Source organism: Dipodomys merriami, unplaced genomic scaffold, assembly GCF_024711535.1.
Source record: "Dipodomys merriami isolate MVZ:Mamm:240054 unplaced genomic scaffold, mDipMer1.0.p SCAF_76, whole genome shotgun sequence".
NCBI lineage: Eukaryota > Metazoa > Chordata > Mammalia > Rodentia > Heteromyidae > Dipodomys > Dipodomys merriami.
The window spans coordinates 4,488,035-4,515,446 of record NW_027206357.1 but is presented as its reverse complement, the minus strand read 5'-3'; positions in this window follow the sequence as shown (position 1 = coordinate 4,515,446).

Genomic DNA, 27,412 nt, shown 5'->3' with positions numbered 1-27,412 from the left:
GGGTTATGCTGAGGGTAATAGGGTGAGGGTGAGGGTTAGGGTTAGGGTTACGTTGAGCGTGAGGTTAGGGTTAGGTTGAGCGTGAGGTTAGGGTTAGGTTGAGGGTTAGGGTTAGTGTTAGGTTTATGGTGAGTTTAGGGTTAGGGTAAGTGTGATGGTTAGTTTTACGGTTGGGGTTAGTGATAGGGTGAGGGTTAGTGTTAGGGTTAGGGTTAGGGTTAGAGTTAGTGTTAGGGTCAGGGTGAGCTTTAGGGTTAGAGTTAGGGTTAGTGTTAGGGTTAGGGTTAGGGTGAGGGTTAGGGTTAGGCTTAGGTTTAGGCTTAGGCCGAGCATGAGGGTGAGGGTTAGGGTTCGGGTTAGGGTTCGGGTTACGGTTATGGTTACTGTCAGGTTTAGGATGAGGTTTAGGGTTAAGGTTAAGGTTAGGGTAAGGGCTAGGTTGAGGGTTAGGGTGAGGTTTAGGGTGAGGGGTAGGGTTAGGTTTAGGATTAGGGTTAGGGTGAGTGTGAGTGTGAGGCTTAGGATTAGGGTTAGGGTTAGGCTTAGAGTTAGGTTGAGGGTTAGGGTTACGGTTTGTATTAGGGTGCAGTTGAGGCTGATGTTTAGGGTTAGGTTTAGGGTTAGATTTAGGGTTAGGTTTAGGGTTATAGTTAGTGTGAGGGTTATGTTGAGGGTTAGGCTTAGGGTTAGGGTTAGGCTTAGGGTAAGGCTGAGGGTGACTGGGGGTGAGGATTAGAGTTAGGTTTAGGGTTAGGCTTAGGGTTAGGGTTATTGTTAGTGTTATGGTTAGGGTTTCGTTTATGGTCAGGGTGAGGCTGAGGGTAAGTGTGAGGGTTAGGGTTAAGTTTAGTGTTATTGTTAGGGTTAGGGCTAGAGTTACCATAACTTTGAGGGTGAGGTTCAAGATTAGGGTTAGGGTCAGTTTTAGGGTTAGGGATAGGGTTAGGATGAGGGTGAGGTTTAGGGTTAGGGTTAGGGTTAGGGTTAGGGTTAGGGTGAGGTTTCAGGTTAGGGTTAGAGTTGGGGTAATGGTGAGGGTGAGCTTTAGGGTTAGAGTTAGTGTTAGGGTGAGGCTGAGGGTGAGGTTTAGGGTTAGGGTTAGTGTTAGGTTTAGTGTTAGGGTTAGGGTGAGGGTTAGGGTTAGGGTGAGGGTTAAGGATAAGTTTAGGATTAGGGTTAGGTTTAGGGTGCGTGTGAGGTTTAGGGTTAGGGTTAGGATTAGGTTTAGGTTTAGGGTTTGGCTGAGTGTGAGTGTGAGTGTTAGGGTTAGGGTAAGGGTGAGGGTTAGGGTTAGGGATATGGGGAGGTTTAGGATGAGGGTTAGGATTAGGATTAGGGTTAGGGTGAGGGATAGGGTGAGGGTGAGGTTTAGGGTTAGGGTTAGAGTTGGGGTTATGGTGTGGGTGAGGTTTAGGGTTAGAGTTAGGGTGAGATTGAGGCTGAGGTTGAGGGTTAGGGTTAGGGTTTGTGTTAGGTTTAGGGTTATGGTTAGGGTGAGGGTTAGGGTGAGGTGAGGGTTAAGGTTAAGGTTAGGATTAGGGTTAGGGTTAGGGTGAGTGTGAGGTTTAGGGTTAGGGTTAGGATTAGGTTTAGGCTTAGGGTTAGGATGAGTCTTAGGTTGAGTGTGAGTGTTAGGGTTAGGGTGCGGGTTAGGGTAAGGATTAGGGGGAGGGTTACGATGAGGGTTAGGGTTAGAATTAGGGTTAGGGTGAGGGCTAGGATGAGGGTGAGGTTTAGGGTTAGGGTTAAGGTGATTGTTAGGGTTAGGGTTATGTTGAGAATTCTGATTCGGTTTAATTTTATGTTTAGGGTGATGGTTAAGGTAAGGGGTACGCTGAGGTTTAGGGTTAGGTTGAGGGTTAGGGTTGAGATTAGTGTTAGGTTGAGGGTTAGGGTTAGTTTTAGGGTGAGGTTTAGTATGAGGGTTAGGATTAGGGTTACTGTGAGGGCTAGGCTGAGGGTGAGGTTTAGGGTTAGTGTTAGGGTGAGGTTTAGGGTTAGGGTTAGGGTTAGGTTTAGGGTGAGTGTGAGGTTCAGGGTTAGAGTTAGGGTAAGGGTGAGGCTGAAGTTGAGGGTTAGGGTTAGGGTTAGTTTTAGAGTTAGGGTTAGAGTGAGGTTAAAGTTGAGCGTGAGGGTTAGGCTTAGGGTTAGGATTAGAGTTAGGTTAATGGTTAGGGTGAGTTCGAGGTTTAGGGTTAGGTTTAGGCTTAGGCTTATGTTTAGGGTAAGGGAGAGGGTGAAGGTGAGGGTTAGCTTTAGGTTGAGCTTTATTGTTAGGGTTAGCTTGAGAGTTAGGGTTCAGGTTAAGTTTAGGTTTAGGGTGAGGGTTAGGTTTAGGGTTATGGTGAGCGTGAGGGTTAGGGTTAGGTTGAGGGTTAGGGTTAGAGTTGAGATGAGGGTTAGGATTACGGTTAGGGTGAGGGTTAGCATGAGGATTAGGGTTACAATTATGGTTAGGTTGATGGTTAGGTTGAGGGTGAGGATTAGGGTTAGTGTTAGGGTGAGTGTAAGTGTGAGGATGAGGGTTAGGTTTAGGGTGATATTTAGGATCAGGGTTAGGGTTACGGTGAGGGTGAGTGTTAGGGTTAGGATGAGGGTTAGGGTTAGGATTAGGGTTAGGGTGAGGGTGAGTGTTAGCATTAAGGTTAGGGTTAGGGTTAGGTTTAGGGTTAGGATTAGTGTTATTTTTAGGATTAGGGTTAGAGTTATGGTGAGGGTGAGGGTGAGGGTTAGGTTTAGGGTTAGGGTGAGTTTTAGGTTTAGGGTTAGGATTAGAGTTAGGGTGAGGGTGAGGTTTAGGGTTAGGTTTAGGGCTAGTTGGAGGGTTAGGTTGAGGGTTCGGGTTCGGGTTAGTTTTAGGGTTAAGGTTAGGGTGAGGGTTAGGTTGAGGTTTAGGGTTAATGTTAGAGTTAGGGTTAGAATTAGGGTTAGGGTGAGGGTGAGTGTGAGGGATAGGCTTAGGCTTAGGCTTAGTGTTAGGCTGAGGGTGAGGGCGGGGGTGATGGTTAGAGTTATGGTAACGGTTAGGGTTAGGGTTAGGATGAGGGTTAGGATAAGGGTTAGGTTTAGGATTAGGGTTAGTTGAGGGCTAGGGTGAGGGTTTGGGTTAGGGTAAGTGTTAGGCTTAGGCTTAGGGTTAGGGGGAGTGCTTGGTTGAGGATAAGGGTTAGGGATAGGTTTAGGGTGAGGTTTAGTGTTAGGGTTAGAGTTAGGGTTAGGGTGAGGGTGAGGTTTAGGGGTAGAGTTAGGGTTAGGGTTAGGATTAGGTTTAGGGTCAGGGTGGGGGTGACGGTAAGTGTAAAGTTGAGGGTTAGGCTGAGGGTGAGGTTTATGGTAAGGGTGAGGGTTAGGGTTAGGGTGAGGGTTAGGGTTAGGGTTACAGTGAGAGTGAGGGTTAGATTCAGGATAAGTGTTATGGTTAGTGTGAGGTTTAGGGTGAGGATGATGGTTAGGTTAGGGTGAGGGCTAAGGTGAGGGTGAGGTTTAGGGTTAGTGTTAGGGTGAGGTTTAGTGTTAGGGTGATGGTTAGGGTTAGTGTGAGGGTTAGTGTTAGGGTTAGGCTTAGTGTTAGGGTGAAGGTGTTATGGTGAGCTTAGGGTTATGGTGAGGGTTATGGTTAGGGGGAGGGTTAGGGTTGGGTTAGGTTTATTGTTAGCGTTAGGGTTAGGGTTACTGTTATGGTGAGGTTGAGGGTGAGGGTTAGGGTTAGGGTTAAGATTAGGATAGGGTTAGTGTTAGGGTGAGTGTAAGTGTTAGGATGAGGGTTAGGGTTAGGTTCAGGGTTAGGGTCAAGGTTAGGGTGAGGGTTAGGATTACGGTTAGTTTCAGGGTTAGGATGAGGTTTAGGGTTATGAGTAGGGTTAGGTTGAGGGCTAGGTTGTGGGTGAGGATTAGGGTTAGTGTTAGGGTAACGTTTAAGTTTAGGGTTAGGTTTAGGGTGAGGGTTAGGATGAGGGTAAGGGTTACGGTGAAGGTGAGGGTTAGGGTTAGGTTGAGGGTTAGGATTAGGGTTAGGGTGAGGGTGAGTGTTAGCATTAGGGTTAGGGTTAGGGTTAGGATTAGGGTTAGGATTAGTGTTATTGTTAGGGTTCGGGTCAGAGTTATGGTTAGGGTGAGCGTGAGGGTTAGGTTTAGGGTTAGGGTGAGGTTTAGTTTTTGGGTTAGGATTAGGGTTAGGGTGAGGGTGAGGTTTAGGTTTAGTTGGACGGTTAGGTCGAGGGTTAGGTTTAGGGTCAGGTTTAGGGTTAAGGTTGGGGTGAGGGTTAGGTTGAGGTTTAGGGTTATTGTTAGAGTTAGGGTTAGGATTAGGGTTAGGGTGAGGGTGAATGTGAGGTTTAGGGTTAGGCTTAGGCTTAGCTTAGGGTTAGGCTGAGTGTGAGGATGGGGGTGAAGATTAGAGTTACGGTGATGGTTAGTGTTAGGGTTAGTGTGAGTGTTAGGATGAGGGTTAGGGTTTGGATTAGGGTTAGGATAAGGGCCAGGGTGAGGGTGTGGTTTAGGGTAAGTGTTAGGCTTAGGCTTAGGTTTAGGCTGAGCCTTTGTTTGAGGATAAGGGTTTAGGGTTAGGGTTAGGGTGAGGTTTAGTTTTAGGGTTAGGGTTAGAGTTAGGGTTAGGGTGAGGGTGAGGTTTAGGGGTAGATTTATGGTTAGGGTGAGGGTTAGGGTTAGGGTGAGTGTTAGGGTGGGGGTGACGGTAAGGGTAAAGTTGAGTGTTAGGCTGAGGGTGAGGTTTACTGTAAGGGTGAGGGTTAGGGATAGGGTGAGGGTTAGGGTTAAGTTTAGGGTGATGGTTAGGGTTATGGTTAGGATGAGGGTTAGGGTGAGGTTTAGGTTTAGGGTGAGGGTTAGGGTGAAGGTGAGAGTAAGGGTAAAATTGAGGTTTAGGGTTAGGTTGAGGGTTAGTGTGAGGATTAGGGTTAGGGTTAGGGTGAGTGTGAGGTTTAGATTGAGGATTCATGTTAGGGTTAGTGTGAGGTTTAGGGTGAGGATGAGTGTTAGGTTTAGGTTGAGGGCTAAGGTCAGGGTGAGGTTTAGGTTTAGTGTTAGGGTGAGGTTTAGGATTAGGGTGATGGTGAGTCTTAGTGTTAGGGTTAGGCTTAGTGTTAGGGTGAGGGTGTTCCGGTGAGCTTAGGGTTATGGTGAGGGTTATGGTTAGCGTGAGGGTTAGGGTTAGGTTTAGGGTTATTGTTAGTGTTAGGTTTAGGATTACGGTTACGGTGAGGGTCAGGGTGAGGGTTAGGGTTAGGGTTAGGATTAGGATTAGTGTTAGTGTTAGGGTGAGTGTAAGTGTTAGTATGAGGGTTAGGGTTAGGGTGAGGTTTATGGTTAGGGTTAGGGTTAGGTTGTGCGTGAGGTTTAAGTTTACGTTGAGGGTTAGTGTTAGGGTTAGGGTTAGGGTGAGGTTAGGGTTAGGGTTAGTGTGAGGGTTAGGGTTGGGGTTAGGGTTAGTGTTAGGGTGAGGATAAGTGTTAGGTCACGGTTTGGGTTAGGGTGAGGTTTATGGTTAGGTTGAGGGTTAAGATTAGGTTTAGGGTTATTGATAGTGTTAGGTTTAGGGTTAAGGTTATGGTGAGGGTGAGTGTGAGGGTTACGGTTAGGGTTAGCGTGAGGTTTAGGGTTTGCATTAGAGTTAAAGTTAGGTTTTGGGTGGTGGTGAGGTTTAGGGTTAGAATTAGGGTTAGGGTGAGGGTTAGGTTGAGGGTTAGGATTATCGTTTGTGTTAGGGTTAGGGTTAGGGTGAGAGTTAATGGGCGGGTTAGTGTTAGGGTTAGGGTTAGTATTAGGGTTAGGGTGAGGGTGAGTGTTAGCATTAGGGTTAGGGTTAGGTTTGGTTTTAGGGTTAGGATTAGTGTTATTGTTAGGGTTAGGGTTAGAGTTATGGTGAGGGTGAGGGTGAGGGTGAGGGTGAGGGTAAAGTTTAGGGGTAGGGTGAGGGTGAGGTTTAGGGTTAGGTTTAGGTTTAGTTGGAAGGTTAGGTCGAGGGTTAGGGTTAGGGTTAGTTTTAGTGTTAAGATTAGGGTGAGGGTTAGGTTGAGGTTTAGGGTTAGTGTTAGAGTTATGGTTAGGATTTGGGTTAGGGTGAGGGTGAGTGTGAGGGTTAGGGTTAGGCTTAGGCTTAGGCTTAGGGTTAGGCTGAGTTTGAGTGTGGGGGTGAGGATTAGAGTTAGGGTGATGGTTAGGGTTAGGGTTAGGGTGAGGGTTAGGATGAGGGTTAGTTTTAGGATTAGGGTTAGGGTGAGGGCTAGGGTGAGGGTGTGGTTTAGGGTAAGTGTTAGTCTTAGGCTTAGGGTTAGGCTGAGCGTTTGGTTGAGGATAAGGTTTAGGGTTAGGTTTAGGGTGAGGTTTAGTGTTAGGGTTAGGTTTAGAGTTAGGTTTCGAGTGAGGGTGAGGTTTAGGGGTAGAGTTAGGGTTAGGGTGAGGGTTAGGGTGGGGGTTATGCTAAGGGTAAAGTTGAGGGTTAGACTGAGGGTGAGGTTTATGGTAAGGGTGAGGGTTAGGGTTAGGTTTAGAGTGAGAGTGAGGGTTATATTGAGGATAAGTGTTAGGGTTAGTGTGAGGTTTAGGGTGAGGATGAGGGTTAGGGTTAGGGTGAGGGCTAAGGTGAGGGTGAGGTTTAGGGTTAGTCTTAGGGTGAGGTTCAGTGTTAGGGTGATGGTTAGGGTTAGTGTGAGGGTTAGTGGTAGGGATAGGCTTAGTTTTAGGGTGAGGGTGTTAAGGTGAGCTTTGGGTTATGGTGAGGGTTATGGTTAGGGTGAGGGTTAGGGTTAGGGTTAGGGTTATTGTTAGCATTAGGGTTTGGGTTATAGTTACTGTGAGCGTGAGGGTGAGGGTTAGGGTTAGGGATAGGATTAGGATTAGGGTTAGTGTTAGGGTGAGGGTAAGTGTTATTATGAGGGTTAGGGTTAGTGTGAGGATTATGGTTAGGTTTAGGGTTAAGTTGAGCGTGAGGATTAGGCTTAGGTTGAGGTTTCGGTTTATGGATGTGGTTAGGGTGAGTTTAGGGTTAGGGTTTTTGTGAGGTTTAGTGTTCCGATGAGGGTTAGTGGTAGGGTGAGGGCAAGTTTTAGGGTGAGTTTTAGGGTTAGGGTGATGATTATGGTTAGGGTGAGGATTATGGTTAGGGTGAGGGTTAGGGTTATTGTTAGGGTTATGGTAGGTTTAGATTTAGGGTTAGGGTGAGTGTGAGGGTGAGATTTACGGTTAGAGTTAGGGTTAGTGTTAGGGTTAGGGTTAGGGTGAGGGTTAGGGTTAGGCTTAGGCTGAGGTTAAGGCTTAGGCCGAGCATGAGGGTTCGGGTTAGGGTGAAGGTTAGGGTGAGGTTTAGGGTTATGATTATTGTCAGGTTTAGGATGAGGTTTTTGGTTAGGGTTAAGGTTAGGGTGAGTGTTAGGGTGAGTGTTAGGTTGAGGGTTAGGGTTAGGGATAGGGTTAGGTTTAGGATTACGGTTAGGGTGAGGTTGATTGTTAGGCTTAGAGTTAGTTTTAGGTTTAGCCTGAGAGTTAGGGTGAGGGTTAGGTTTAGGGTTTGGTTTAGGGTGCAGTTGAGGTTGAGGATTAGGGTTAGGTTAAGGGTTAAATTTAGCGTTAGGTTTAGGGATAGGGTTAGTGTTAAGGTTAGGGATAGGGTTATGCTGAGGGTGACTTTGGGGGTGAGGATTAGAGTTAAGGTTAGGGTTCGGCTTAGGGTTAGGGTTAATGTTAGTGTTATGGTTAGGGTTAAGTTTGCGGTGAGGGTGAGGCTGAAGTTGAGGTTTAGGTTTAAGTTTAGGGTGAGGGTGAGGCTTAGGTTTAGAGTTAGGGTTAGGGTTAGGATTATTGTGAGGGTTAGGGATTGATTTGCGGTGAGGTTGAGGGTGAGGGTGAAGATTAGGTTTATGGTGAGTTTTAGGGTTATGTTTAGGTTTAGGGTGAGGGTGAGGTTTAGGGTTAGATTTAGGGTTAGGGTGAGGAATCGGGTTAGTTTTAGGGTTGGGGTTATGGTGACTTTGAGGTTTAGGGTTAGAGTTAGGCTTAAGGTGAGGCTGAGGGTGAGGGTGAGAGGGGGTTAGGATTAGGATTAGGGTAAGGGTTAAGGTGAGTGTGAGGGTTAGGGTTAGAGTTAGGATTAGGCTTAGGGTTACACTGAGGGCGAGGGTGAGTGTGAGGGTAAGGGTTAGGATTAGGATTATCGTGAGGGCTAGGGTTAGGTTGAGGTTTAATATTAGGTTTAGGGTGAGAGTAAGGGTTAGGGTTAGGGTGAGAGTAGCATTCGGGTTAAGTTTAGGGTTAGGTTGAGGGTTAGGGTCATGGTTACAGTGAGGTTGAGGGTTAGGGTTAGGTTGAGGTTTAGTGTTAAGATTAGGGTTAGGGTGAGGGTCAGGGTTAGGGTTAGGGTAAGGGTTAGGGTGAGGGTGAGGTTTAGGGTTAGGTTGAGTGTTAGGGTTAGAATTTATGTTAGGGTGAGGACTAGGGTGAGGGTGAGGGTTAGGGTAAGGTTTTGGCTTAGGCTTAGTGTTAAACTGAGCATGAGGGTGAGGGTTAGAATTAGGGTGAGATTTAGGTTTAGGGTTATGGGGAAGGTCAGGATGAGGGTTAGGGTTAGGATTAGGTTTAGGGTGAGTGCTAGGGTGAGGGTGATGTTTAGGGTGAGATTTAAGGTTAGGGTTAGGTTTAGGGTTCGGGTGAGGGTGAGGTTTAGGGTTAGAGTTAGGGTTAAGTTGAGGCTGAGGGTGAGCGTTAGGGTTAGGGTTAGGATTAGGATTAGGGTAAGGGTTAGGGTGATTGTGAGGGTTAGGGTTTGGGTGTGTTTTTGGCTTATTGTTACACTGAGGGTGAGGGTGAGGGTGAGGGTTAGGGTTAGGATTAAGGTTAGAGTGAGGGTGAGTTTGTGTGTTAGGGTTAGTTTTAGGGTTAGGCTTAGGGTTAGGCTGATCGTCAGGTTTAGAGTGAGGTTTAGGGTTAGTGTGAGTGTTAGGTTAAGGGTTAGGGGGAGGGTTTGGATGAGGGTTAGGGTTAGGATTAGGATTAGGGTGAGGGTGAGTTTTAATGTTAGGGTTAAGGTCAGAGTTAGGGTTAGGGTTAGGGTGAGAGTAAGATTCTGGTTAAGTTTACGGTTAGGGTAAGGTTTAGGGTAAGGGTTATGGTGAGGTTGAGGGTTAGGATTAGGTTCAGGTTTAGGGTTAAGATTAGGGTTAGGGTGAGGGTGAGTGTTCTGGTTAGGGTAAGGTTTACGGTGAGGGTGAGGGTGAGGGTTAGGGTTAGTGTTAGTGTTAGGTTTAGTGTTAGGGTTAGGGTTAGAGTTAGGATTAGGGTGAGGGTGAGGTTTATGGGTAGAGTTAGTGTTAGGGTGAGGGTTAGGCTTAGGGTGAGGGTTAGGTTGGGGGTGACAGTAAGGGTAAGGTGAGGATTAGGCTGAAGGTGAAGGTTACGGTAAGTGTAAGGGTTAGGGTTAGGGCGAGGGTTAGGGTTAGGGTTAGGGTGAGGGTGAGGGTTAGATTGAGGATTAGTGTTCGGGTTAGTGTGAGGTTTACTGTGAGGATGAGTATTAGGGTTAGGGCTAGGGTTGGGTTGAGGTTTAGGATTAGTGTTAGGGTGAGGTATAGGGTTAGGGTGATAGTTAGGGTTAGTGTGAGGCTTAGTGTTCGGGTTACGGTTAGTGTTAATGTGAGGGTAAGTGTTAGGGTGAGGGTTAGGTTTAGGGTGAGGGTAATGGTTACGGTTAGGGTTAGAGTTAGGGTTTTTGTTAGGGTTAGGGTTAGGATTATGGTTACGGTGAGGGTGAGGGTTAGGGTTAGCATTAGGGTTAGGGTTAGTGTTAGGGTGAGGGCAAGTTTTAGGGTGAGGGTCAGGGTTAGGTTTAGGGTTAGGTTGAGCGTGAGGTTTAGGGTTTTGTTGAGGGTTAGGGTTAGGGTTAGGGTTAGGGTGAGGCTAGGGTTAGGGTTATTGTGAGGGTTAGTTTTAGGGTTCAGGTTTGTGTTAGGGTGAGGGTAAGTGTTAGGGTGAGGTTTAGGGTTAGGGTGAGGATTATGTCTAGGGTGAGGTTTAGGGTTATTGTTAGGGTTAGGGTTAGGGTTAGAATTAGGGTTAGGGTGAGGGTGAGGTTTAGGGTTAGAGTTAGGGTTAGTTTTAGGGTTATTGTTAGTGTGAGGGTTAGGGTTATGGTTAGGCTTAGGCTTAGGCTTAGGCCGAGCATGAGGTTGAGGTTTAGGGTTCGGGTTAGGGTGAGGATTAGGGTTATGGTTAGTTTCAGGTATACGATGAGGTTCAGGGTTAGGTTGAGGGCTAGGGTGAGAGTTAAGTTGAGGGTTAGGATTAGAGATAGAGTTAGGTTTAGGATTAGCGTTAGGGTGAGGGTGAGTGTGAGGCTTAGTTTTAGGGTTAGCCTTAGGTTTAGAGTTAAGGTGAGGGTTAGGGTTAGGGTTTGGCTTAGGGTGCAGGTGAGGCTGAGGATTAGGGTTAGGTTTAGGGTTAGATTTAGGGTTAGGTATAGGGTTAGGGTTAGTGTTAGGGTTATTGTTAGGGTTAAGATGAGGGTTAGGGTTAGGGTTAGGGTTAGGCTGAGTGGGAGGTTGAGGGTGAGGGTTAGCGTTAGGGTGATGGTTAGGTTTTAGGTTAGGGTGATGGTTAGGATGAGGTTTAGGGTTAGGGTGAGGGTTAGGCTGAGGATGATGGTAAGGGTAAAGGTGAGGTTTAGTCTGAGGGTGAGGGTTAAGATAAGTTTGAGGATTAGAGTTACGTTTAGGGCTAGGTTAATGTTTAGGTTTAGGGTTAGGGTGAGGGTTAAATTGACGATTAGGGTTAGGTGAGTGTGAGGTTTAGGGTGAGGATGTGGGTTAGGGTTAGGGAGAGGGTAAGGTTTAGAATTAGGGTTAGGGTGAGGGCTAGGGTGAGGGTGAGGGTTGGGGTTAGGGTTAGGGTGAGGTTTAGGATTAGGGTGAGGGTTATGGTTAGTGTGAGGGTTAGTGTTAGGGTTAGGGTTAGTGTTAGGGTGAGGGTAAGTGTTAGCGTGAGGGTTTGGGTTAGGGTGAGCGTAATGGTTAGGGTGAGGTTTAGGGTTATTGTTAGGGTTAGTGTTAGAGTTATGGTTAGGGTGAGGGTGAGATTTAGGTTTAGATTTAGGGTTAGGGTTAGGGTTAGGGTTACACTTAGGCTTAGGCGGAGCATGTTGGTGAGGATTAGGTTTCAGGTTAGGCTTAGGGTTAGGGTTAGGGTTAGGGTCAGGGTTAGGGTGAGGGCTAGGGTGAAGGTTAAGGTAAGGGTTAGTGTTAGGGATAGGGTTAGGTTTAGGATTAGGTTTAGGTTGAGGGTGAGTGTGAGGGTTAGGGGTAGGGTTAGGGTTAGACTGAGAGTTAGGGTGAGGATTAGGGTTAGGGTTTGGGTTAGGGTAAGTGTGAGGCTGACGATTAGGTTTAGGTTTAGTGTTAGATTTAGGGCTAGGTTTAGGGTTAGGGTTTGTGTTAGGGTTAGAGTTAGGGTTACTGTGAGGGTTAGGGTTAGGGTTAGGCTTAGGGTTAGGCTGAGGGTTAGGCTGAGGTTGAGGGTGGGGGTTAGGATTAGGGTTAGGTATAGGGTTAGGCTTATGTTTAGGGTTATTGTAAGTGTTATGGTTATGGTTATTGTTGCCGTGAGGTTGAGGCTGGGGGTGAGGGTTAGGGTAAGAGTTAGGGTTAGTGTTATTGTTAGGGTTAGGTTTAGAGTTATGGTGAGGTTGAGGGTGAGAGTGAAGGTTAGGGTAAGGGTGAGGTTTAGGGTTAGGGTTATTGTTAGGGAGAGGTTGAGGTTTAGGGTTAGAGATAGGGTTAGGGGGAGGTTTGGGGTGAGGTTTAGGGTTAGGCTTAATGATAGGCTGAGGGTGAGGGTGTGGGTGAGAATTAAGTTTAGGGTGATGGTTCACGTTAGGGTTGGGGTGAGGGTTAGGCTGAGGTTGAGGGTGGGGTTAGGATTAGGGTTAGGTATAGGGTTAGGCTTAGGGTTAAGGTTATTGTAAGTGTTATGGTTATGGTTAAGTTTGCCATGAGGGTGAGGCTGAGGGTGAGGGTTAGGGTAAGTGTTAGGGCTAGTGTTATTGTTAGGGTTAGGGTTAGAGTTACGGTGAGGTTGAGGGTGAGAGTGAAGGTTAGGGTAAGGGTGAGGTTTAGGGTTAGGGTTATTGTTAGGGAGAGGTTGAGATTTAGGGTTAGAGTTAGGGTTAGGGGGAGGCTTAGTGTGAGGTTTAGGGTTAGGCTTAGGGTTAGGCTGAGGGTGAGGGTGTGGGTGAGAATTAAGGTTAGGGTGATAGTTCACGTTAGTGTTAGGGTGAGGGTGAGATTTAGGCTTAGAGTTAGGGTTAGTGTTAGCGTTAGGGTGAGGGTTATGGTTAGGGTTAGGCTTAGGCTTAGGCTTAGGCTGAGCATGAGGGTTAGGTTTAGGTTTTGGGTTACGGTGAGGGTTACGGTTGTGTTTAGTGTCAGGTTTTGGATGAGGTTTAGGGTTAGGGTTAGGGTGAGGTTGAGGGCTAGGATGAGGGTGAGGGTTAGGGTTAGGATTAGGATTAGGCTTAGAGTTAGGGTGAGGTTTAGGGTTAGAGTTTGGGTTAGGGTGCAGGTGAGGCTGAGGATTAGGGTTAGGTTTAGGATTAGATTTAGGGTTAGGTTTAGAGTTAGTGTTAGTGTTAGTGTTAGGGTTAGGTTAGGGTAAGGCTGAGGATGAGGTTTAGGGCTAGGGTTAGGGTGAGGGTTAGGGTTAGGGTTAGGGTGAGATTTAGGATTCGGGTTAATTTTATGTTTAGGGTGAGGGTTAGGGTAAGGGTTACAGTGAGGGTGAGGGTTAGCATTAAGGATAGGGTTAGTTTGAGGATTAGGGTTAGGGTGAGGGTGAGTGTGAGGGTTAGGTTTAAGGATATTGTTAGGCTGAGAGTTATGGTGAGGATTAGGGTTAGGGTGAAGTTGAGGCTGAGTATTAGGTTTAGATGTAGGGTTAGGTTGAGGGTTAGGGTTAGTGTTAGTGTTAGGGTTAGGGTTACAGTGAGGGTTATGGTTAGGGTTAGGCTTAGGCTTTGGGTTAGGCTGAGGGTGAGAGTGGGGTGAGGATTAGAGTTAGGGTTAGGCTTAGGCTTAGGTTAGGTTTATTGTTAGTGTTATGGTTAGGGATAAGTTTGTGGTGAGGCTGAGGCTGAGGGTGAGGGTTATGGTTAGGGTTATGGTTAGGGTTAGTGTTATTGTTAGGGTTAGGTTTAGAGTTATGGGCAGGTTGAGGGCGAGGATGAGTGTTAGGGTTTGGGTTTGGATGATGTTTAGGGTTAAGGTTAGGGTTAGGTTGAGGGTGAGGGTGAGGTTTAGTGTTAGAGTTATGCTTAGGGGAGGGTTAGGGTGAAGTTTAGTGTTAGGGTTTGCGTTAGGGTTAGGGTGTGGGTGAGGGTTAGGTTGAGGTTTATGGATAGGGTTAGGTTTAGGACTAGTGTTAGGGTGAGCGTGAGGGTGAGGGTTAGGGTCAGGCTTAGGCTTAGGCTTAGGTTTAGGCTGAGGGTGAGGATGGGGGTGAGGATTAGGGTTAGGGTGACAGTTAGGGTTAGGATTAGTGTGAGAGTTAGGATGAGGTTTAGGGTTAGGATTATGGTTAGGGTGAGTGCTAGCGTGAGTGGGAGGGTTAGGGGAAGGTTTAGGCTTAGGCTTAGGGTTAGGCTGAGCGTGAGGTTGAGGGTGAAAGTTAGCGATAGTGTGATGGTTAGGTTTACGGTTAAGGTGACGGTTAGGATGAGGTTTAGGATTAGGGTCAGTGTTAGTCTGAGGATGATGGTAAGCGTAATTGTGAGGTTTAGGCTGAGGGTGAGGCTTAAGATAAGTGTGAGGGTTAGGGTTAGGTTTAGGGCTAGGGTAAGGGTTAGGATTAGGGTTAGGATGAGGGTTAAATTGAGGATTAGGTTTAGGGTGAGTGTGAGGTTTAGGGTGAGGATGAGGGTTAGGCTTAGGGTGAGGGTAAGGTTTAGAACTATTGTTAAGGTGAGGGCTAGGGTGAGGGTGAGGGTTGGGGTTAGTGTTAGGGTGAGGTTTAGGATTACGGTGAGGGTTAGGGTTATTGTGAGGGTTAGTGTTAGGGTTAGGGTTAGTGTTAGGGGGAGGGTAAGTGTTAGGTTGAGGGTTAGGGTTAGGGTTAGCATTATGGTTAGGGTGAGGTTTAGGGTTATTTTTAGGGTTAGGGTTAGGGTTAGACTTAGGGTTAGGTTGAGGGTGAGATTTAGGTTTAGAGTTAGGTTTAGGGTTATGGTTATGGTTAGGGTTAGGGTTAGGGTTAGGGTTATTGTTAGAGTTAGACTTAGAGTTACAGTTACAGGGAGGTTGAGGGTGAGGTTTAGGGTTAGTTTAAGAGTGAGGTTTAGGGTTAGGGTTAGGGTTAGGGTGAGGTTTAGGATTAGGGTTACAGTGAGGGTTAGGATTAGGGTTATGGTTAGGCTGATGGTGAGGGTGAGGGTTAGGATTAGGGTTAGGTTTAGGGTTATTATTAGGGTTAGGATTAGGGTTACCTTTATGGTAACGGTGAGGCTGAGGGTGAGGTTAGGATTAATGTTATGTTGAGGTTTAGGTTTTGGTTCAGGGCTAGGGTTAGAGTGAGGGTTTGGGTTAGGGTTAGGGTTAATGTGAGGCTGAGGGTTAGCGTTAGGGTTAGGGTTATTTTTAAGTTTAGGGTTAGAGTTACGGTTACTGTGATGGTGAGGGTGAGGGTTAGGTTTAGGGTTACGGTGAGGTTTAGAGTGAGGTAAGAGTTAGGGTGAGTGTTAGGCTTAGGGTGAGGTTTAGGTTGAGGTTGAGGTTTAGGGTTAGGGATAATGTTAGGGTGAGGTTAAAGGTTAGGGTGAGGGTTAGGGTAAGGGTGAGGGTTAAGTTTAGTGTTAGTGTTAGGGTGAGGGTTTGGGTTAAGGTTAGTGTGAGGGTGAGTGTTAGGATTAGGGTTAGGCTGAGGGTGAGGGTGAGGTTGAGGGTTAGGGTAACGGTGAGGGTTAGGCTTAGGGTGATGTTTAGGGTGAGGGTGAGGGTTAAGGTAAGGTTTAGGGTTAGGGTTAGTGTTAGGGTGAGGTTTATGGTGCGGTAAGAGTTAGGGTGAGGGTTAGGTTTAGGGTTAGGGTGAGGTTTAGGGTGAGGTTGAGGGTTAGGGTTAACGTTAGGGTGAGGTTAAGGGTTAGAGTGAGGGTGAGGTTTTAGATTACTGTTAAAGTTAGGGTAAGTGTTAGCGTTAGGGTTAGGTTGAGGTTTAGGGGGAAGTTTAGGTTTAGGTTTAGGGTTGGAGTTAGGGTTAAGATTAGTGTGAGGGTGAGTGTTAGGATTAGGGTTAGGGTGAGGGGTAGGTTGAGGGTGAGGGTTAGGTTTAGGGTTAGGGTTAGGGTGAGGGGTATGGTGAGGGGTAGGGTTAGGGTTAGGGTTAGGGTAAGTTTTAGTGTGAGGGTTAGGGTTAGGGTTAGGGTTATGTTGAGGTTAAGGTTTAGGGTGAGGGTTAGGGTGAGAGTGAGATTGAGGCTTAGGGTTAGGGTTAGGTTCCAGGTGAGGGTGAGGATGAGGGTTAGGGTTAGGATTAGGGTTTGGGTTACGCTGAGGGTGAGGGTGAGTGTTAGTTTGCGACTAAGGGTTAAGGTGAGGGTTAGTGTGAGGGAGAGGGTTAGGCTGAGGTTGATGGTTGAGGTTCAGGTTTAGGATTAGGGTTACGGTTAGGGTTAGGCTGAGGCTGAGGGTGAGGGTGAGGTTGAGGTTGAGGTTTAGGGTTAGAGTGAGGGTTAGGGTTAAGGTTAGGATGAGTGTTAGTATGTGGGGTAGGGTAAGGGGTAGGCTGAGGGTAAGGGTGAGGATAAGCATTAGGGTTGGGTTTATGGTGAGAGTGAGGGTTAGGGTTATCATGAGTGTTAGGGTGAGTGTTAGGGTGAGGGTTAGGGTTAGGGTTAGAGTTAGGGTGAGTGTGAGTGTTAGGGTTAGGGTTAGGATTAGGTTGAGGGTTAGGGTTAGGGATAGAGTTAGGGTGAGGTTTAGTGTGAGGGTGAGGGTTAGTCTGAGGGTGATGGTTGAGGGTGAGGTTTAGGATTAGGGTTAAGGTTAGGGTTAGGCTGAGGCTGAGGGTTAGGGAGAGGGTGAGGGTAAGGGTAAGTGTGAGGGTGAGGCTTACTGTTAGGGTTAAGTTTAGGGTGAGGGTGAGTGTGAGGGTAAGGGTGAAGGTGAGGGTGAGGATTAGGATTAGGGTGAGTGTTAGGGTTAGGGTTAGGGTGAGAGTTTGGGTTACGTTTAGTTTTAGGATGAGGGTTAGGCTGAGGGTTAAGGCTAAGGTTAGGGTGAGGGATAGTGTTAGTGTGAGGGTTAGGGATAAGGTTAAGGAAAGTGTGAGTATAAGGTTTAGGGTGAGGGTTAGGGTGAGGGTGAGGTTTAGGTTTAGGGTTAGGGTGAGGGCTATGGTGAGGCTGAGGGTTAGATTTAGGGTTAGGGTGAGGTTTAGGGTTAGGGTTAGGGTTAGGGTTAGGTTGATGGTTAAGTTTAGTTTGAGGGTTAGGTTTAGTGTGAGTTTTCGGGTGAGGGTTAGGGTTAGGTTGACGGTGAGTGTTAGGATTAGGTGTAGGGTGAGGTCTAGGGTGAGGGTGAGGGTTAGGGTTAGGTTTAGGGTGAGGGTTAAGTTCAGGGGTATTTTAAAGGGTTAGAGTGAGGGTTAGGTTTAGTGTGAATGTTAGGGTTATGGTTGGGTTTTTGGTGAGGGTAAGCGTTAGGGTGAGGTTTAGGGTGAGAGTGAGGGTTAGTTTAGACTCAGGGTAAGTGTGAGGGTTAGGGTGAGGGTTAGGGTTAGGTTTAGGGTTAGGTTTAGTGTGAGGGTGAGGGTTAGGTTTAGGGTTAGGGTGAGGTTTAGCGTTAGGGTGAGGTTTGGGGTTAGTGTGAGTGTTAGGTTTTTGGCTAGGTTTAGGGTTAGGGTTAGGTTTAGGTTGAAGGTAAGCATTAGCGTGAGGTTTAAGGTGCGGGTTAGGGTTAGGGTTAGGGTTACGGTGTGTGAGGATCTGGGTTAAGGTTAGGGTGAGGGTTTGGGACAGGGTGAGGTTTAGGAATAAGTTTAGGATTAGGGTGATGGTGAGGGTGACATTTAGAGTTACGGTTAGGTTTAGAGACAAGGTGAGGGTGAGGGTTAGCATTAGGATTAGTTTTAGGGTAAGGGTTAGGTTGAGGGTGAGGGTAAGGGTGAGGGTGAGGGTTAGGTTTAGGGTGAGTGTTCGTGTTAGGCTTCGGGTGAGGGTTTGGGTTAGGTTTAGGGTTCGGATGAGGGTTAGGCTGTGGGGTAGGTTTAGGTTGCGTGTGAGGGTTATGGTTAGGGTGAGGGTTATGGATAGGTTTAACGTTAGGGTGAGGTTAAGGTTTAGGGTGAGGGTTAGGGTGAGGGTGAGCGTTAGGGTTATGGTTAGTGTGAGGCTAGAGTGAGGATGAGGGTTAGGTTTAGGTTTAGGGTGAGGTTTAGGTTAGGGTTAGGGTTAAGGATAGGGTAAGGGTGAGGGGTAGCGCTAGGGTTAGTGTGAAGGTTAGGTTTAGTTTGAGGGTTAGGGTGAGGGTTGGGGTGAGTTTACAGCTTTGGGTGAGGTTTAGGGTGAGAGTGAGGGTTAGGGTTAGGGTTAGGTTGAGGGTGAGGGTTAGGCTGAAGGTAAGGGGTGAGGATGAGGGTTAGGATTAGGGTTACTGTTAGGGTAAGGCTGAGGGTGAGGGTGAGGGTTAGCATTAGGGTTAGGGTTAGGGTGAGGGTTAGGGTTGGGGTTAGGGTGAAGCTGAGGACTAGGGTTAGGGTGAGGGTTAGGCTAAAGGTTAGGGTGATGGTTAAGGTGAGGGTGATGTTTAGGGTGAGCAAGAGGGTTAGGGTGAGGGTTAGGAAGCGGGTGAGGTTTAGGGTTAGGGTTAGGTTGAGTATTAGGTTTAGGGATAGGCTGAGGGTTAGGATGAGGGCTAGGGTTAGGGTTAGGGTGAGAGTTAGGCTTAGTGTGAGTGTTAGGGTTAGGTTTAGGGTTAGGGTGATGGTTAGGTTGAGGGTTAGGATGAGGGTTAGTGATAAGGTTAGGGTGAGGGTGAGGGTTTGGGTAAGGCTAAGGCTTAGGGTGAGGGTTAGGGTAAGGCTAAGGGTTAGGGTGAGGTGTAGGGTTAGGGTTAGGGTGAGGGTTAGGTTTAGTGTGCGGGTTAGGGTGAGGTTTAGGGATAGGGTTAGGATTAGGGTTAGGTTTAGGGTTGGAGTGAGAGTAAGGTTTAGGATCAGGGTTAGGTTGAGGGTGAGGGTTATTGTTAAATTACGATTAGGGTTAGGTTGAGGGTGATGGTGAGGCTGAGGGTGAGGGTGAGGGTTCAGTTGGGTTTGTGTTAGGGTTAGGGTGAGGGTGATGGTGAGGTTTAGGGTTAGGGTTATGGTTAGGGTTAAGGTTACCGTGAGGATGAGGTGAGGGTGAGGGTTAGGGTTAGGGTTAGGGTTAGGTTTATGGTTAGGGTTAGGATTAAGTTTAGGGTGAGGGTTCGGATGAGGGGTAGGGTGAGGTTTATGGGTAGGGTTAGGGTGAGCGTTATGGTTAGTGTGAGGGTTAGGGTTAGGGATAGGGTTAGGTTGAGGGTTAGGGTTACTGTGGAGGTTAGGCCTAGGGTGAGGGTTAGGGTAAGGCATAGGAATAGGTTGAGGGTGAGAGTGAGGGTTAGCATTAGGATTAGGGTTAGGGTGAGGGTGAGGGTGAGGGTAAGGTTGACGGAGAGTGTGAGGGTTAGGGTTAGGGTTAGGCTTAGGTTTAGGGTGAGGGTGAGTGTTAGGGTTAGGGTTAGGGTTAGGGTTAGGCTTATGGTTAGACTGAGGGTGAGGGTGAAGGTGAGGGTTACATTTAGGGTGAGTGTTAGGTTTAGGGTTAGGGTGAGGGTTAGGGCTAGGATTAGGGTTAGGTTTACGGTTCGGGTTAGGGTTATGGTTAGGGTGAGGGTGAGGGTTAGGGTGAGGATTAAGGATAGGTTTAGGTTTAGTGATAGGTTTAGGATTAGGGTTATGGTGAGGGTGAGAGTTAGGGTTATGGTTATATTAAGAGCCAGGGTGAGGGTGAGGGTTAGGGTTAGGATTAGGGTTAGGGTAAGGGTTAGGTTGAAGGTGAGGGTGAGGATGAGGGTTAGGGTTAGGGTTAGGCTTAGGTTTAGGGTGAGTGTTAGTGTTAGGGTTAGGGCGAGAGTTTGGGTTAGGTTTAGGATTAGGATGAGGGTTAGGCTGAGCAGTAGGGTTAGGGTTATGGTGAGGGTTAGGGTTACTGTTGGGGTTAGTGTTAGGTTTAAGATTAGGGGGAGGGTAAGGTTTAGGGTGAGGGTTAAGGTGAGGGTGAGGGTGAGGGTTAGGGTTAGTGTGAGGGCTAGGTGAGGCTGAGGATTAGGTTTAGTGTTAGGTTGAGGTTTAGGGTTAGGGTCAGGGATAGGTTGAGAGTTAGTTTTAGCCTTAGGGTGCGTGTGAGGGTAAAGGTTGGGGTTAGGGTTAGGGTTAGGTTTAGGATGAGGGTGAGTGTTAGGGTGAGTGTTAGGGTTAGGGTGAGGGTTAGTGTTAGTGTGAGGGTTAGGTTTAGGTTTAGGTTTAGGGTTAGGGTGAGGGTAAGGGTTAGGGTGAATGTTAGGGTTATCATGAGTATCAAGGTGAGGGTTTGGGTGAGGGTTAGGATTAGGGTTAGGTTGAGGGTGAGGGTTAGGCTGAGTGTGAGGGGTGAGGGTGAGGTTTAGGATTAGGGTTACAGTTAGGGATAGGCTGAGGGTGAGTGTGAGTGTGAGGGTGAGTGTTAGCATTAGGTTTAGGGTGAGGTTTAGGTTTAGGGTTAGGGTGTGGGTGAGTGTGAGGGTTAGGATTAGGGTTAGGGATACTGTTAGGCTGAGGGTTAGGATGAGGGTTTGGGTTAGGGTGAGGGTTAGGGTGAGGGTGAGGGTTAGGGTGAGGGTTAGCGTTTGGGTGATATTTAGGGTGAGGGTGAGGGTTAGGGTGATGGTTAGGGTGCAGGTGAGGGTTAAGATGAGAACTAGGGTTAGGGTTAGGCTGAGAGTTAAGTTTAGTCTGAGGGTTAGGGTTAAGTTTAGGGTTAGGGTGATGTTTAGGGTGAGGGGTATGGTGAGGGTTAGTGATAGAGTTAGGCTGAGGGTGAGGGTTGGAGCAAGGCTAAGGCTTAGGGTGAAGGTTAGGGTAAGGCTAAGGGATAGTGTGAGGGTGAGGGTGAATGTTAGGGTTAGGGTTAGGGTGAGGTTTGGGGTTAGGGTTAGGGTGAGGGTTAGGACGAGTGTTAGCAAGAAGGGTAGGGTTAGGTTTAGGGTGATGGTTATGTTTAGTATGAGGGTTAGTGTTAGGGTTAAATTTAGGGTTAGGGAGAAATTTAGGTTGAGGATTAGGGTTTGGGTTAGGGTTAGGTTGAGGGTGAGGTTTAGGATTAGGGTGAAGGGTATGATGGAGTTTAGGGTTAGGGTGAGTGTTATGGTTGGGGTAGGGTTAGGTAGAGGTTGAAGGTGAGGGTTAGGTTTAGGGTTAGTGTGAGATTTCGGGTTAGGGTTAGGGTTAGTGTTAGGTTTAGGTTTAAGGTTAGGTTGAAGGATAGGGTTAGGGTGATGGTTAAGGTTAGGGTTAGGGTGAGGGTGAGGGTTAGGATTAGGGTTAGGTTTAGGGTTATTGTTAGGGTAACGGTTAAGTTTATGGTTATGATTAGGGTGAGAGTGAGGGTGAGGTTTAGGGTTAGGGTTAGAGTGAAGGTTAGGATTAAGGTTAGGGTCAGGCTTACGATGAGGGGTAGGGTGAGGGGTATGGTTAGGGTTAGGGTGAGGGTTACGGTTAGTGTGAGGGTTATGGTTAGTGTTAGGGTTACGCTTAGGTTGAGGGTAAGGGTTCGGGTGCTTGTTAGGGTTAGGGTGAGGGTTAGGGTTAGGCATAGGGTTTGATTGAGGGTGAGGGTGAGGGTTAGCTTTAGGATTAGGGTTAGGGTTAGGCTGAGGGTAAGGGTGAGGTTGAGGGTGAGTATGAGGGTTAGGGTTAGAGTTAGGGTTAGGCTTCGGTTTAGGGTTAGGGTTAGGGTGAGGGGTAGTGTTAGATTAGGGTAAGGGTTTGGTTTAGTTTGAGGGTTAGATTTAGGGTGAGGGTTGGGGTGAGTTTAAGGCTTTGGGTGCGGTTTAGGGTGAGAGTGAGGTTTAGGGTTAGCCTTAGGGTGAGTGTGAGGGTAAGGGTGCGGCTTTGGTTTAGGGTTAGATTTAGGATAAGTGTGAGTGTTAGGGTGAGGTTTAGGGTTAGGGTGAGCGTTAGGGTTATTGTCAGGATTTAGGTTAGGTTTAGGGTTAGGGTTAGGGTGAGGGTAAGGGTTAGGGTGAGTGTTAGTATGAGAGTGAGTCAGGGTTATCGTGAGTGTTAGGGTGAGTGTTAACATGAGGGTTAAGGTTGGGGTTAGGTTCAGGGTGAGAATTAGGTTCAGGGTGAGGCGTGAGGGTGACGGTGAGGTTGAGGGTTAGCATTAGGGTAAGGGTGAGGTTTATGTTTAGGGTTAGGGTGAGGGTGAGTGTGAGGGTTAGGATTAAGGTTAGGGATACTGTTAGGCTGAGGGTGAGGGTGAGGTTGAGTGTTAGGGTTAGGGTTAGGGTGAGGGTGAGGTTTAGGGTTAGGGTTAGGGTTAAGGTGAGGGTAAGGGTGAGAATTACAGTTAGGATTAGGCTTACGTTTAGTGTAAAGCTGAGGGTCAGTGTTTGGGTGAGCGCTAGGGTTAGGGTGAGGGTTAGGCTTAAGGTTAGGGTGAGGGTTAGGGTTAGGGTTAGGGTTCGGTTTAGGATGAGGGTGTGGGTTAGGGTTAGGGTTACGGTTAGGGATAAGCTTCGCATTAGGGTTAGGGTGAGGTTTAGGGTTAGTGTTAAGTTTGGCTTTAGGATGAGGGTGAGGATTAGGTTCAGGGTTAGGGTGAGGGTTAGGGTTAGTGTGAGGGTTATGGTTAGGGTTAGGGTTAGGGTGAGGGTAAGGTTTAGGGTGAAGGTTAGAGTGAGAATGTGGGTTGGGGTTATTGTGAGTGTTAGGGTGAGGGTTAGGGTGAGTGTTAGGATTAGGGTTAGAGTGAGGGTTAGCGGGAGGGTAAGGATTAGGGTGTGGGTTAGGGTTAGTGTGATGTTTAGGGTGAGGGTTAGGTTGAGGGTTATTGTAAGCGTTAGGTTTAGGGTGACGGTAAGAATAAGAGTTAGGGATAGGGTGATATTGAGGGTTAGGTTTAGCCTTAGTCTTAGTGTGAGGTTTATGTTGAGCCTTAGGTTTAGCGTTAGGGTTAGGCTGAGGGTGAGGGTGAGGATGAGGGTGAGTGTGAGGGTTAGGGTTAGGGTTAGACTTAGGATCAGGCGCAGGGTGAGGGTGAGGGTTAGGGTTAGGGTTTTCGTGAGGTTTAGGGTTAGGGTTAAGGATAGGGTTCGGTGAGGGTTTGGGTAAGGGTTAGGTTTATGGTTATTGTTAGGGTTAGGGTTAGATTTACGGTAATGATGAGGGTGAGCGTGAGGGTTAGGGTTAGGTTTAGGGTGAGGTTGAGGGTGAGGTAAGAGTTAGGGTGAGGGTTAGGATTAGGGTGAGGTTTAGAGTGAGGTTGAGATTTAGGGTTAGAGTTAAGGTTAGGGTGAGGTTTAGTGTTAGGGTGAGGGTTAGGGTAACGGAGAGGTTTAAATTTAGGGTTAGTGTTAGGGTGAGGTTTAGGTTTAGGGTTAGGTTGAAGGTTAGGGGGAAGGTTAGGGTTAGGTTTAGGGTTAGGGGGAAGGTTAGGGTTAGGGTTAGGGCTAGGGTTAGGGTTAAGGTTAGTGTGAGGGTGAGTGATAGGATTAGGGTTAGGGTGACGGGTAAGGTGAGATTTAGGGTTAGGCTTAGGGTTATTGTTATTGTTAAGGTTAGGGTCAGAGTTAGGGTTAAAGTGAGGTTGAGGGTGAGGGTTAGGGTTAGTGTTAGGGTGAGGTTTAGGGTTAGGGTTAGGATTAGGGTTAGGTTGAGGGTAGGGTGAGGGGTAGGGTTAGGGTTAGGGTGAGGGTAAGTTTTAGTGTGAAGGTTAGGGTTAGGGTTAGGTTGAGGGTAAGGGTTAGGGTGAGGGTTTGTTTCAGAGTGAGGGTGAGGCTTAGGGTTAAGGTTAGATTTAGTGTGAGGTTAAGGTTGAGGGTTAGGGTAGGATTAGGGTTCGGGTTACAATGAGAGTGAGGGTGAGGGTTAGGGTAGGCGTAAGGGTTATGGTGAGGGTTAGTGTGAGGATGAGGAGTGAGGGTGAGGGCTAGGATTAGGGTTAAGGTTAGAGTTAGGCTGAGGGTGAAGGTGAGGGTGAGGGTGAAGTTTAGGGTTAGCGTTAGGGTTAGGGTGAGTGTTAAGGTTAAGGTTAGGATGAGGGTTAGGATTATGGGTAGGGTTAGGTTTAGGGTGAGTGTTAGGGTGAGGTTTAGGGTGAGAATGAGGGTTAGGGTTATCATGAGCGTTAGGGTGAGTTTTAGTGTGAATGTTAGGTTTTGGGTTAGGGTGATTGTGAGTGTTAGGGTTAGGGTGAGGGTTAGGGTGAGGGTGAGGATGAGGGTGAGTGTGAGGGTGAGGCTTTGGGTTAGGGTTAGGTTTAGGGTGAGGTTGAGGTTCAGGGTTAGGGCTAGGACTAGGGTTAGGGTTACACTGAGGATGAGGGTGAGGGTTAGGGTGAGGTTAAGGGTTAGGGTGAGGGTTAGAGTGAGGGTGAGGGTTAGGCTGATTGTGAGGGGTGAGGTTGAGGGTGGGTGTGAGGGTTAGGATTAGGTTTAGGGATACTTTTAGGCTGAGGGTGAGGGTGAGGTTTAGGTTTAGGGTTAGGGTGAGTGTAAGAGTAATAGTGGGGGTTAGAGTGATAGTGAGAATTAGGTTTAGCCTTAATCTTAATGTGAGGTTTATGGTGAGAGTTAGGGTTAGGTTTACGGGTAGGCTGAGGTGAGAGTGAGTGTGAGGTTTAGGGTTAGGTTTAGGGATAGGGTTAGGGTGAGGGTTAGGGTGAGGGTGAGGGTGAGGGTTAGCATTAGGCTTAGGGTGAGGGTTATAACGGGTTAGTGTTAGGGTTAGGGTGAGGGTGAGTGTGAGGGTTAGGATTAGGTTTAGGGATACTTTTAGGCTGAGGGTCAGGGTGAGGGTTAGGGTTAGGTTGAGGGTTAGCATTAGGGTTAGGTTGAGGGTGAGGGTGAGTATTACGGTTAGGATTAAGGTTAGGTTTAGTGTCAAGCTGAGGGTGAGGGTGAGGATGAGGGCTAAGGTTAGGGTGAGGGTTAGGCTTAAGGTTAGGGTGAGGGTTAGTGTTAGGGTGATGTTTAGGGTGAATGGGATGGTTAGGGTGGGGGTTAGGCTGCGGGTGTGGTTTAGGGTTAGGGTTAGGTTTAGGCTTCAGATGAGGGTTAGGATGAGGCGTAGGGTTAGGGTTAGGATGAGGGCTAGGGTTAGGGTTAGGGTGAGGGTTAGGCTTAGTCTGAGGGTTAGGGTTAGGTTTAGTGTTAGGATGATGGTTAGAGTGAGGGTTAGTGATAGTGTTAGAGTTAGGGTGAGGGTGAGGTCAAGCCTAAGGCTTAGGGTGAGGGTTAGGGTGAGGCTAAGGGTTATGGGGAGGTTTGGGGTGAGGGGAAGTATTAGGGTCAGGGTGAGGTTTAGGTTTAGTGTGAGGGTTAGGGTAAGGGTTAGGGTGAGGGTAAGATTAAGAGTGAGGGTTAGGGTGATAGTGACGGTTAGGTTTAGCCTTAGTCTTAGTGTGAGGTTTATGGTGAGCGTTAGGGTTAGGGTTAGGTTTAGGGTTAGGGTTAGGCTGAGGGTGAGTGTGAGGTTTAGGGTTAGGGTTAGGCTTAGGATTAGGCGGAGGGTGAGGGTGAGGGTGAGGATTAGATTTAGGGTTAGTGTTAGATTTAGTGTTAGGGTGAGGGTTAGGGTGAGGATTAGGGTGAGTATTAGGGTTAGGGTGAAGGCTAGGGTGAGGGTGAGGGAGATGGTTAGGGTTAGGGTTAGGGTTAAAATTAGGGTTATTGTTAGGGTTAGGGTTAGGGTTACAGTGAGGGTGAGAGTGAGGTTGATTGTTAAGCTAAGGCTTAGGGAAAGGTTTAGGGTTAGGTTTAGGGTTAGGGTGAGGGTGAGGTTTAGGTTTGGAGATAGGTTTAGGGTGAGGATTATGGTGAGGGTTACTGTTAAGGCTACTGTTAGGGTGAAGGTTAGGGTGAAGGTTAGGGTTAGGGTTAGTGTTAGGATTAGGGCTAGCTTGAGGGTGAGTTTGAAGGTTAGGGTCAGGGTTAGCTTTAGGCTTAGTGCTAGGCTGAGGTTGATGTTGAAAGTGATGGTTAAGGTTAGGGTGAGGGTGATGTTTAACCTTAGGGTACAGTGACAGTGAGGGTTAGGGTTAGGGTTAGGGTGAGGGTGAGGGCTAGGGTTAGGGTGAGGATTAGGTTAAAGGTTGGGGTGAGGGATAAGTTGAGGGTGATGTTTAGGGTGAGGGTTAGGGTGAGGGTTAGGGTGCGGGTGAGGTTTAGCGTTAGGGTTAGTTTGAGGGTTACGTTTAGGGATAGGATGAGGGCTAGGGTTAGGGTTAGGGTGAGGATTAGGCTGAGTGTGAGGGTTAGGGTTAGGTTTAGGGTTAGGGTGATGGTTAGGGTGAGGGTTAGTGATAGGGTTAGGGTTAGGGTGAGGGTTAGGGCAAGGCTAAAGCTCAGGGTGAAGGTTAGTGTAAGGCTAAGGGTTAAAGTGAGGGGTAGGGTTAGGGTTAGGGTGAGGGCTAAGTTTAGTGTGAGGGTTAGGGTCAGGGTTAGGGTTAGGGTTAGGATGAGTGTTAGGTTTAGGGTTGGAGTGAGAGTAAGGGTTAGGGTCAGGTTTAGGTTGAGGGTGAGGGTTAGGGTTAAATTAGGGTTAGGGTGAGGTTGAGGGTGATGGTGAGGATGAAGGTGAGGGTGAGGGTTCGGGTCAGGGTTAGGGTGAGGGTGATGGTGAGGTTTAGGGTTAGGTTTAGGGTTATGGTGAAGGTGAGGTGAGGGTGAGGGTTAGGGTTAGGGTGAGGTTTAGGGTTAGAGTTAGGGTTAGATTTAGGGTGAGGGTGAGGGTTAGGATTAGAATGAGGGGTAGCGTGAGGGGTAGGTGTAGGGGTAGGGTGAGGGTTACGGTTAGTGTGAGGGTTAGGGTTAGGGTTAGGGTGAGGGTTACGGTTAGTGTGATGTTTAGGATTAGGGTTACAGTTAGGGTTAGGCTGAGGGTGAGGGTGAGGGTTCACATTAGTTTTAGGGTGAGGTTTAGGGTTAGGGATAGGGTGAGGGTGATTGTTAGGGTTTGGATTAGGGTTAGTGATACTGTTAGGCTGAGGTTGAGGGTGAGGGTTAGGGTTAGGGTGAGGGTTAGTGTGCAGGTGAGGGTTATGATGAGAACTAGTGTTAGAGTTAGGGTGAGGGTTAGTCAGTGTGAGGGTTAGGGTTAGGTTTAGGGTTAGGTTGATGGTTAGGGTGAGGGTTATGGTGAGGGTTAGTGATAGGGTTAGGGTGAGGGTGAGGCTTAGAGCAAGGCTAAGGCTTAGTGTGAGGGTTAGGGTAAGGCTAAAGGTTAGGGTGAGGGTGAGGGTTAGAGTGAGGGTTAGGTTTAGTGTGAGGGTTAGTGTGAGGGTTACGGTTAGGGTTAGGATGAGGTTTAGGTTTAGGGTTGGAGTGAGAGTAAGGGTTAGGGTCAGGTTTAGGTTGAGGGTGAGGGTTAGGGTTAAATTAGGGTTAAGGTGAGGTTGAGGGTGATGGTGAGGATGAGGGTGAGGGTTCCAGTTCGGTTGAGTGTTCGGGTCAGGGTTAGGGTGAGGGTGGTGGTGAGGTTTAGGTTTAGGGTAAGGGTTAAAGTGAAGGTGAGGTGAGGGTGAGGGTTAGGGTTAGGGTTAGGGTGAGGTTTAGGTTTGGAGTTAGGGTTAGGGTTAGGGTGAGGGTGAGAGTTAGGGGTAGAATGAGGGGTAGGGTGAGGGGTAGTTGTAGGGGTAGGGTGAGGGTTATTGTTAGTGTGAGGGTTAGGATTACTGTTACAGTTAGGGTTAGGCTGAGGGTGAGGGTGAGGGTTAGCATTAGGTTTAGGGTGAGGTTTAGGGTTAGGGTTAGGGTGAGGGTGATTGTGAGGTTTAGGATTAGGGTTAGGGATACTCTTAGGCTGAGGGTGAGGGTGAGGGTTAGGGTTAGGGTGAGGGTTAGAGTGAGAGTGAGGGTTAGCATTTGGGTTATATTTAGGGTGAGGGTGAGGGTTAGGGTGAGGGTTAGTGTGCGGGTGAGGGTTAGGATGAGAACTAGGGTTACAGTTATGGTGAGGGTTAGGCTTAGTGTGAGGGTTAGGGTTACGTTTAGGGTTAGGGTGATGGTTAGAGTGAGGGTTATGGTGAGGGTTAGTGATAGGGTTAGAGTGAGGGTGAGGGTTAGAGCAAGGCTAAAGCTTAGGGTGAGGGTTAGGGTAAGGTTTAGGTTTAGGGTGAGGGTGAGCCTGAGTGTGAGGGTTA